Source organism: Nansenia antarctica (genome assembly GCF_963989245.1).
Source record: "Nansenia antarctica genome assembly, chromosome: 1".
Classification (NCBI taxonomy): domain Eukaryota; kingdom Metazoa; phylum Chordata; class Actinopteri; order Argentiniformes; family Microstomatidae; genus Nansenia; species Nansenia antarctica.
In genome coordinates, this window is record NC_137674.1 from 8,385,102 (window position 1) to 8,396,222 (window position 11,121).

An 11,121-nucleotide genomic window follows, 5' to 3' on the forward strand; every position below is an offset into this window, starting at 1 on the left:
GCTCCACAGATCTCCGTCATCAGCACTCTGAGACACATGTGAATCTGGAAGTCATTACCAATGATTGCATTACAAAAATGAAAATAGAAGTGCAGAGAGGGTAAGGGACACTGTGATTGCTATTATGTAACACCACCCATTGACTTCAATTTAAATGTGCATGTCACAGTCCAGTGTCTTGTTCACTGCACAACTGTCCCTGAGAAAGGGTATACAGTATGTGTATGAATGGGTACACACGCACACGCACACACACACACATACACGCACACATGCACACACACACACACACACACACACACACATGCACACACACACACACACACACACACACACACACACACACACACACACACACACACGTTATGAGACAGACCCAGTAGAACATTTTATTAAAGATGTTTATAACATGTTGATAAGTAACAAAAAGTAGAGATAAGCCTCTCCTCGGTGGCCATTCCTGTCTCATTATGAAGCACTCCCTCCAGGTTCATTATTTATATCATGCACCAGAGCACTCAACTCAACCTCAATATGCACCTGGTTTATTTCACAAACCATACACAGGATTACGCTCCGCGGACGTTTTGCCCGTGTGCAAGTCCAAGAATCCAAATCACCATCTGGGAAAAAGTCCTTCCTATTGAGTTTGCCTCATAACGGAAAATTCATATTAGTGAACTGAGATCAGCATGGTTACATCACTTTGACAAGCCATGTTGCCTAACCATGGCAGTCATACATACTCCTGATCAAACTTACCTCTTTCCAGCAGGCATCTGGGGCCCCTTAGTGAAGGAAGTTAAAGTAAGTTTAAGTAAGTAAGTAATGTAAATTATATGTCAATAACAAAAGTAACACTTATCAGCTTTTCAAACAGGACATGATATAAGGACATGCTATTGATGCTAACTTTCATTCAGATTCCTACACACACCCAGATATCACTACACAAAATGTGATTGTATTTTTTGTTTTTTTTATCAAAATGGGTTTTAATTCCAGTGTTGAACAACATATGGGAATAGACAGGATTTGATCTGATTTAGACTCACTTTGAACTTAAATCTGTGTGGTATTTCCTGTGGCATCCATCTCTCCCTCTATCATTCCTCCCTGTCTACCTTAAAACCCCTTGGCAAGACAAAGAGGCCCTTTTCTACTATACAGGGAAATATATCATTTCACAATAAGATGAGCCCAAGCTTCTGTAACAATACACCACCTGTAGAAGCTTATAAAACACAAGTGTGTGGTACACAGTGTAAGGTTTTGGGAAACAACCTTATCAGGCCAACCATTTGGAACTGGGTTTCACCACCAAGGAGTGGTATTACATGAATATGAATATGTTAACGTTTTGTATAGTGCTTCAGACTGGGTTAAAAACACTACAAGGGCTGGGGGAAAATGCAATTCTTGGTTCAGACCCAACCTTAAATTGCACTAGGCAGTGTCTTGTGCAGAGTGAGGATATGTGTATTGATGTGAGGATGGAATCTTATTGGTCATCGGATAGTGCCTGTCCCAAATCATGCTCCCAAGCTGCTTTAATCCTGTCCAAAGCATGGAAATGTTCCTACACAATGTGGACAGTGCCCTTCTGGGTAGTGAGTCAAAAGAGAGAAATGTATCAACAGGATTAGTGTCAGATTCCTCAGGAAAGCACGGTAAAATAGAGTGCACATGATGCCTCTGATGCCTTTCCTGTGCCAGTCTTGAAAGACTGAGTCGTGTCGGGATGGGGCGAAAAGATGGTTGGAAGCAACAGGGGTAATAAGAGAGAGGTCCCCATAGCCAAAGCCAAACGTCCTCCTGAACTCCAAACCAAGATGGCAAGATCAGAAATGCCAAGTTCCTCCAGAATATCCACCCAGTCCTTCTATTCTAGGAGAACCTTGCAGGTCGAATTGTTTTTATAACATCAAGTAACATCTAAGGAGTCATGTCATTGTTAAAGTAGCATTACGAGGAAAACGGACAACACCTAGTATGCATACCAAGAAAGACGCTAGTTGAGTGCTAATGTCAGAGGAAAACTGTCCCTTCCCCATCTCCCAATAGCTTTAAAAAAAAAAGTGAAAGCACAAAAAAACCGAAACATCCAACCGTAGATAGTATCACAAGCTGGACTCAAGTTATTTTGTATAATTTGTGTGATGTGACTTAATTTGCTGTGAATCATATCTCTTATGTAGCAGTGGTGTGCAGCTTGCTACCTTTTGCCTATTTCCGCTGTGTTTATTTGAGTTATACAGTGATACATCTCTGTGATTGCGTTAGTGTGTTTTCTTGATTTGATTATCGTATGCGTATGATTACCGCACTCGGCTGGGTTCCTGGAGCCGGCTTAGCTGTATTTTTTGGCCTGTTTCGGTGACATTGTCAAGTTGTCTTGGCATAGGATGTGTGAAAAAAAGAAAACACTAATAAGTTTCACTTCGCTGCGTGCAGAAATTAGGCTTTAGAATACAGACAGTTAGCTGCGGTTCCTCACATCTGCAGCTTTAACGAAAGTGCAGACAGCTTATGATTACTTGTGGTAAACAAGCAATCAGAGGTCTGAACTCACTTTTTGGGGATACACCAACACAGGCAGACACACAAAGGCAGGGGGATAGATTATCTGTTGATACAGTAAGGTTCCCAGTAGCCCCAGTGCATCAAACAACCACCATTACACACGCACAGGGTCACACACCAGGGTCACACACCACAGCACTCGGTCATCACCGCAACAGTGAAACCAATGTCTCCCGGAGACACAGACTCACTGGTTAGGAACCTGCTCAGCTGGACCCTGTGGAATGTTTAACTACGGTACTCTAGAACTTAAGTCTGATTTACATAACTTAACTGATTGTGATGTGTTGTGTTGATCGCTTATCCGCCTAATTTTTTGGCCAGCGTTCTTCCTCAGAATATACAGACTATGAATGCAGATGCGGAAGCTAGGAAAAAGACTGTGCTTGCTGTATTGGGCACTTATAATAATAATAATAATAATAATAATGGATTTTATTTATAAAGCACTTTACATTTCAAGAATCTCAAAGTGCTACAGTCAATAAGAGAAACAAAAACAGCACAACACAATAAAGATCACTAAAAACATCAAAAGCAGAAAGGTTAAAAAGACACTGTGGCATAAAACTAAAGAAACAAATAAATACAAATCTGGCTACTGGAACGCTTTGTTAAAAAGATGAGTCTTAAGTCCGCTCTTAAAAGAGTCGACCGACTGTGGTGCTCTCAGGTGGGCAGGGAGGGCGTTCCACAGTTCGGGGGCGATGGAGCAGAAGGCCCGGTCTCCCATGGAGCGGAGGTGGGTTTTGGTGGGTTTGAGGAGGTTTGCATTTGATGAGCGGAGAGTGCGAGTGGAGGGGCTGTGGGGTTTGACCAGGTCCTTGAGGTAAGGGGGTGCGTTGCCGTGAATGCATTGATGATTTAACAGTGAGATTTTGTAAATGATCCGAGAGGAGATGGGAAGCCAGTGTAGTGAGTGGAGGATGGGTGTGATGTGATCGTATGTGCGCACTCTCATCAGTGTTCCATCCACCATCCACTTGTTCAGTAGATTAGAAAAAGATAATGTTGTCAAGGGAACATCCGGCAGGATATGCATCCAGGTTATGGGAAGCTTTAAATTCATACACTGACATTGTTGGGCTAACTCAGAAGGACCCTCTTTTTGATGCGAAGTGGCCAAGGAGGCAGAGACCCTCAACATATTATGACTCAGATGGAGTTATTGTTTGCAGTAAATGCGGGGAGAGGGGGCACATAGCAAGACATTGTCAAAGCTTTCACAGGGGGTGATCCTCACATGGTTTCTCCTACCACTGCTGTGATGATGACTTAACTCTTTCTCTCTCCCCCCTCCCTCACAGGTGACCCCCCCTCCCTCACAGGTGACCCCCCCCCCTCTGCGTGCCTTGCAGACATGTCTGCTTGGATGTCAGCCCACCACCTCGAGCTCAACCTTAACAAGACTGAGCAGCTCTTCCTCCCTGGGGAAGCCTGCCCTCTCCGAGACTTCTCCATCACAGTCGAGAACTCCACTGTGACCTCCTCCCAGACAGCCAAGAATCTGTGGGTGATCCTTGACAACCATTTGAATGAATGAATGAATGAATGAATGAATGAATGAATGAATGAATGAATGGTCTTTATTGTCATTGCTACAGTACAGGTACCAAACAACGAAATTTAGGAGGGGTGGCTCCCCTGGTGTTAGGAAAGGAAAAAAAAAACTTTAAAAAAAAACACAAGAAGGGAAGGAGCTGGTTTACATAAATAAAGGCTATGTACACTATCCACTATACTATACTGTACAGATAGACGACTAGGGTTGTCATATTGCACATAGTGTTATTGCACATTTATTTAAAGTGTCGCAGTTTGCAGGCTTGAAATGTACATATTTGTGCCTCAGCACTACACCTGATTTTTTCAGTCCAGCAGCTGCCATCAATCCGTCCAGACTGTCCAGGGCCCAGAACCTAGGTCTTTGCTGTGTTCAGGGCCTGGACGGCCCTGTGGTAGAAGCTGTTCTTCAGTCTGTTTGTCCTTGCGGCCATGGTCCTGAACCGCCTTTTCGAGGGCAGCTGGGTAAAGTGTACGTACCCAGGGTGGGTTGGGTCCCTGGAGATCTTGGAGGCCTTCCTGAGACAGCGTGTGTTGTACAGCTCTTCCAGAGAGGGGAGGGGGGCGCCGGTGATCTTCTGGGCTGTTCTCACGACTCTCTGTAGCGCATTTCTCTCCGCGGTTGTGCAGCTGGAGAACCAGTTGCAGATGCCGTAGGTGAGGATTTATCCTGTTCGGCAAACATCACAACTAAAATGTACTCCTGTAGATTCTTCCTCTTACAACATCCGGCAAGGATACATCGATTCCTCACAGAAAAGCGGCACAACTCTTGGCCCAGGCACTTGTGATCTCCCCAGCCTTTGACTACTACAATGTTCTCTTCGCCCCGGGTCTCTGCCTCCACCATCAGACCTCTGCAGCTCATCCAGAATGCTGCTGCCCTTTCTGGTGTTCAATCTCCCCAAACTCTCCCATGTCACCCCCCCTCCTCCGCGCCCTTCACAGGCTCCCGGTAGCAGCTCGTCTCATCCTCTACCAGGATGCAGTGGTCGCATTGTTCAGTCACAGCTTTTCTCCATCTTGTCTCCCCACTGTTGTCAGGTCTGCAGAGTCACTACCTATCGTCTGTCATAGACTGAAGACCCATCTCTTCAAGCTACACCTCGACTGTCCCTCATGAAGACCTCTTCACCCCCCACTACCACTTTGTACAGTTCCTCTACTTCTAATAATAATAAATAAATACAAAATCCTCCCTTCTTCTAGCATTGTGACTGCCAATGGCACTTGGTCCTAGCATAGATTTGTTCTTATGATGACTGATGTGTAGATGATTCACTCACTTTAGACAAATGTACTTGTAAGTCACTTTGGATAAAAATATCTGCTAAATATCAAACATTTTTTAATGTAATGTAAATGTATTACATGTGGCAAAACTGGGTATATTGCGAGACAATGTGAGTCCCAGAAAGTTGATAGACCAGGCTATCTGGACCTTTTGCGGAAGGTAGAGCAGTTGGAAATTGACATGGCAATACTTTTAGCAGTTTAAAATACGACAACGGTTGGTATTTTCTTGGTATTTTCTTACAACAGTCATTATTCTGAATCTGAATCTGAATCTGAATCTATTCACAGGACAAGATTTTTATGACAGGGGTTGTAACTTGTACTGTAGAAGTATGCATCAATGTTTCATGGTGAGTTAGATTAGCAAGTGTTCCTATTCCTCCATAAAGTCTCAGTAAAATCAACATCATATCAGTCACCACGCCACCCAGAAGTCTGAACACATCATCTAAGATGATACTGTGCATGGCTTGGCACTGCTAACACTGGGTTTGGATGGAGGTACTGTTCCATAAACAATTTCCAGGCTGTTTTTCAAAGTATTATAAAAAAAAAAATAGGAGTGTGGAACTGATAGCAGTTGCCCCAAATGTTAATCCCAGTTGATTATCTTTGCTAAAGATAACATGTTTGGAATCTGTTCCATTGCGAATATTGCGTCAATTAAATGCATAGGAAATGTGAGATTTGATGATTTGTTGTCATGCCTCTAATCTTTACGATTACATAAAACAAACCCCACAACGTAGGCGTATTATAAATGACAGTGAAGTGTTATATTCACCCCAGAAATATTCCATTGTATATCAACAAATCCCACTCTCAAAGGTTGCATCTAATCTCCTCTAGGGTGGACCAGTCAAACATTGGTTATCTCACTTGCATACAAATGATTGTAACATGTCAGTGATCGACAATGAACTCTGAATGAAACCATGCTCTGATAATAACAGTAACTACTTTAGTTAAGGGAGAAAACTCCCTTGGTGAAGTGGTTTAATGGCATGTACTGGCCAACTTTTATAGTTTCAACAGTGTTCTGACTCTCATGTTGACTTCCTCACCCCCTTTACAAAACCAATGTCGACAATTCATGCAGCGCTACATTCCAAGTTAATAAACAGGCCTGTCCAGCGACTCAAAGCCTGTCGTAACTTACTGCCTACTAAATAACACTCCTTCACAACATGGGGGGAATACTTGCTGTGTTCTAGATATTAGATATTAGATATACTGTATGAAACCATTTCTCCAGGAAATCAAACTAGCGGTGAATTTCAGAAAAGAGAATTATTAAATAACTATTGCTTACAGAAGTTGGTGGGGAATAACTGAAGGTCATTAGGACATTGCTCTGAAGGCAATGATCTAATGCGGAGTAATCTGCATGTCTGTGTCTATGACCTTAACTTGGCTTGGAACATTCCTCTACTTTACGAAAGATAATGTAATAATTCATTGTCTTTATACAGTTCTTATAGTAGCTCTTAGAGTAGGGTTTTACTGAGTCGTGGGCAATAACTCTTTGGAATGTTTCTTCTTTTTTAAAACTCAAATCTCATCATATGGGTGACCCTCTCCAGGGACATCCTCTGGAACATATATTGACTGGTTAGCCATAGCCATACAATCATGTCAGCCCTGAATGTCCTCTAAATACAGCCAAAGAAACGTCATCTAAGTAATATGAATAATATAATAAAATACTTTGTGGTAATCCTAGATTATACCACCTTTCCAGCTGGGAGAATTGTTAAAGCAGCATTTTACAACGCCAGCCATTCTCGCCAAATTTGTTTTACTGGCATGACTCAATATTTGGCGTAATCAACATTAACAGGCAATTTGCAGTAAATCTTTAGGAATAAAGTCAACAAGTTGACCTTTAAAGAGATGAGTAGAAACCTTGCCTTAAGCTCTCTCCATCACATTCTCCAAATGCCCTGCAGTGCAAAACGTTTAGATGCCAGATTTCCCTTGTGATTTCTCCTCTAGTGTCACTCTAGCCCACTTACTTTTAAAACCACATATGCCCCTATGATGAAGTCACTGTTTTTAAGCAAAGTGGGGGGAAACCAAAATTGTTGATTAACAAACTGACATGCATCAGCGCCTGTGCTCGAGACTGCTTTCTCAGATCAAAATGGGGGAGTCCACGTTTCTCAATGTAAAATGTTGATCTCAGCAGCCGACTAAAAAACATGTGACTGGCGGACCCGTGCTGTGAATTGGCTATTCCAACTGGCGTTGTTTCCCAACAAGTAACTAGAGAAAAAGACCAAAGACAGGCATGTGCAGGATCTGGGTCAGACCACTACCACCGGGCAACTGTTAAGATTCCAGCCTTTTAATTTAGATTCTCAGTTTATAGCACCGTTTAATAGCTAGGTACTATATATATAAGGCCTTTGTACAGAGTTCCTGTTGAAACAATGCCTAAGGTTAGGGCTTCCACATGACCTTTATGCCATAAGTGTTTGAAATAAATAAAATACTGTATAGAAAAGGTGGTTTGTCAAAGACTAAATAGATGAAAGTCTCCTTTGATTGGACTGATGGGCATAACTTGGCATTTTCTCTCCTATTGCTACCATAGGTCGGAAAATGACCATATAGACACCAAATAAAAATCCAGCCTTAATCTAATGTACCTTGGTTTGGCTTGACCTCAGCCTCCCAAGACTAAGTGGGCCAAACCCATAGGTCCAACAGTTCGGGTCGAGGGTGCAACAATTGACTGCACTGCAACCTCCAGTTGGGTCTCTTGGGCCAATTTGGGAGAGAACGTTAGCTGTCACTCTGTCGGCCAACCTTCCTGCAAACAGGCCGCTAATATTTCCTGCATGAGGACCGCCCAAGTGCTACAGTAGCCGTAGCTTAAATGATGGGTCTAGCAAGTTGTCAAACTTGAGGAATTATAGCCATGCTAGCAAGAGTTCAAACTATTCTGTGGAATTGTGAGCACCAAGCTAACTATCGACCTACTTGTGTTTGACTGCTAACTTGGAGAGGAGCAGATATGCGTAAGGTTGAGTTGCATTTCATGTACGAAAGGCGCTATATAAATAAAGCTTTACTTACTACTTACTAAGGTGAAAACCCTCAAACTTTCCTTACCAAGTTCATCAGTGAATATCGAACTAAAACAATAAGGTTTGGGTAGAGTCAACCTAACCCCCCAGGAGAATCGTAGCATTCTCAGTAGAACAGCTTCAGACAGTCAGCAAGTGAAGAGTGAAAAGGTTGCATTGACCTTTATAGGCCGGGCAGTAGGCCCTGGCTACCTGCTTGCAAGTGTCCCCCGCCTGTACGGCGTGATTGAATAGGGCTTAGGTGAATAGGTACACTGAGTTCAGTCCCACAGTGAGGGGTCGAGCTGAGTCGAGATTGAAAGAGAACCTGACTGACGCATTCTTGGACACCATTTAACAAATCTGTTTTTTCCAATAAATGTCACATGAGAACATTGTGTTTTTTTCATTTGGTAAGAAACTGTCTGTTCTCTTTTTTAGGATGAGGTGTCCAAATGATGAGCCACCTCCAAGGTGTTCTATTGTGACATATCCTCACAACCTCCGAACGAAACTCCCAAGAAATTGGATTTCAGTGAAATACGCAAGCCATTCCTTTCTGACACCATAGAGGGGACCAGAAGTATGGGGAAAACTAATTATTTCCTGATCCCAGACAAGAGGTCTTGCCAGCAACGTATTAGGAACATGATATGATATGATATGATATGATATGAAAGCTTTATTTCGAACATGTGAAGAAAAAAAAATAGCAAAGACAAAATCAAAAAGAAAATAGAAAAAACAAGAAAAAAAAACACTATTAACTTAACATGTCCGAAAAGGAGTAGGAAGAAGCATAAGCTTATTTAATCCTACCCCTTCTCCAATACTCAGAGATTAATAATTAATAATCTACAGTTAACTTCAATATTAATATAACATTCGAATTCTCTAAACATTTAACAGACACTTTTGTTTTTAACCCTGAAAATCCTAGCTAGTTTCCACAATGCTGGTCATGCCATTAGTGAATCAACATAGTGTTCTCTTAGCAAATAGCACCATTATCATTCCATGGTACACATGAATGTAGTTAATGAATTTCTTTTTATCTGTTTAGTATCATGTTTCATTACCAATTGCATGTTGAATAATTTACTTATTATACTTATACTTACAGTAGCCTATATGCTAATGCTAATATAGGCTACTAATGCTGGAAGTAGATTAAACAGTATTTTTCATCACAAACTAAAGCACTACTAAAAGCAGACTAAATGATAAGCTCTTTACAGTGTGATGTAAAGAAAACAAATCTATGTTAGATTGTTGTCTATAGTGTCATGTTGTAATAACTGTGCCGGTCTATTATATTAATAATTCCAAGCAATACAATGCCTAATCTTTATGATAATCTGTGTTTTTAAAGGATTGCAAAAGTAGAGCGGAGTTACCCTTATTTATTTACATCAACACAGAATTCATTTATTTATGCATGTCAGTTTTCGCATATCCACAGAAGATATGAGTAGTGCTACACTTGGTGCGCACTACCAAAAGGTGACGTTAGAATTATAAGGTTCTATCTCCATTTTTGTCAAAATTGAGTTTTTTACATAATCTGATCCATTAGGTGTTTATTAATGCCTGTGTGGTGTTATTTTTAAAATGTTGACATTTTTGAGTTAGTAATTAATAAAATACAAAGGTTCCATCTCACAAAATATAATAGAATGTAAAAACTTTGACGCTCAATATCTCTGAACTGCCCTAAACGGAGATTATCATTCTAAACTCACCAAAAGCCAGTGCGCACCAATGCTCGCAATCACTTGATCATCCTAGGCTCCTAACTCCTCCCTGAAACTAGACTCCACTCCGACTCTGGTAATGAAGTGGGTTTGATAGAGAGGTGGGATTGGGGCAGGAGTGAGAGGGAGGGGTCCATGGGTGGCCGGTAACTGCCCCTGTAAACAGGTATGAGCAAATTACGATATCAGAACGGAATGATGTAATTCGGCCTCAACAACGGATCCAAACATCTCACACTGAAGCCTCCCTGACAGACAGGACCATACTGAGCTGTATAAAAGAGGGGAGGGATGTTGGTGCCTCAGCCACTATCGCTCCAGCCTCTAAGTATGTGGATCTAGTCAACCAAGTGGACTTTACATTTGACGCGTTGGGTTAAAGGAGGTCACCTTTTATCTACACTTTTGATATTTATTATTAGAATAACATTTGCTCCTGTTTAACCTATTTTTTTCGTTGGATATTGATTAACTTGAATTAAACGGATTGCACATTCACCAGGTAAGCTCCTAGAATGGGTACATTTACTTTATAGTTTTCTATCTGCGTGGCAAATAATTATTGTGCATTATTTGTCTTTTTTTTTTTTTTTTTTTTTTGTCATAATAGGTCATAATAATCCGTTCCTGCTGTAATATCTATGTGTGTCTTTAGTGGTACTGTGCCGATATTTACCTGGATATAAGTGTGAACGTAGGCTACGTTTATTGTTGTTGTAATAATAATAATAATTTAAAAGGTATTCACACATAGAAGTTGGCTGACGCGCTATTAATTAACAGCTAAGCTCTTAGTGCATAATAGGGCGATAGGGGGGGGGGAAAGAAAAGGCAACTTTATGAGTTATTCAAGT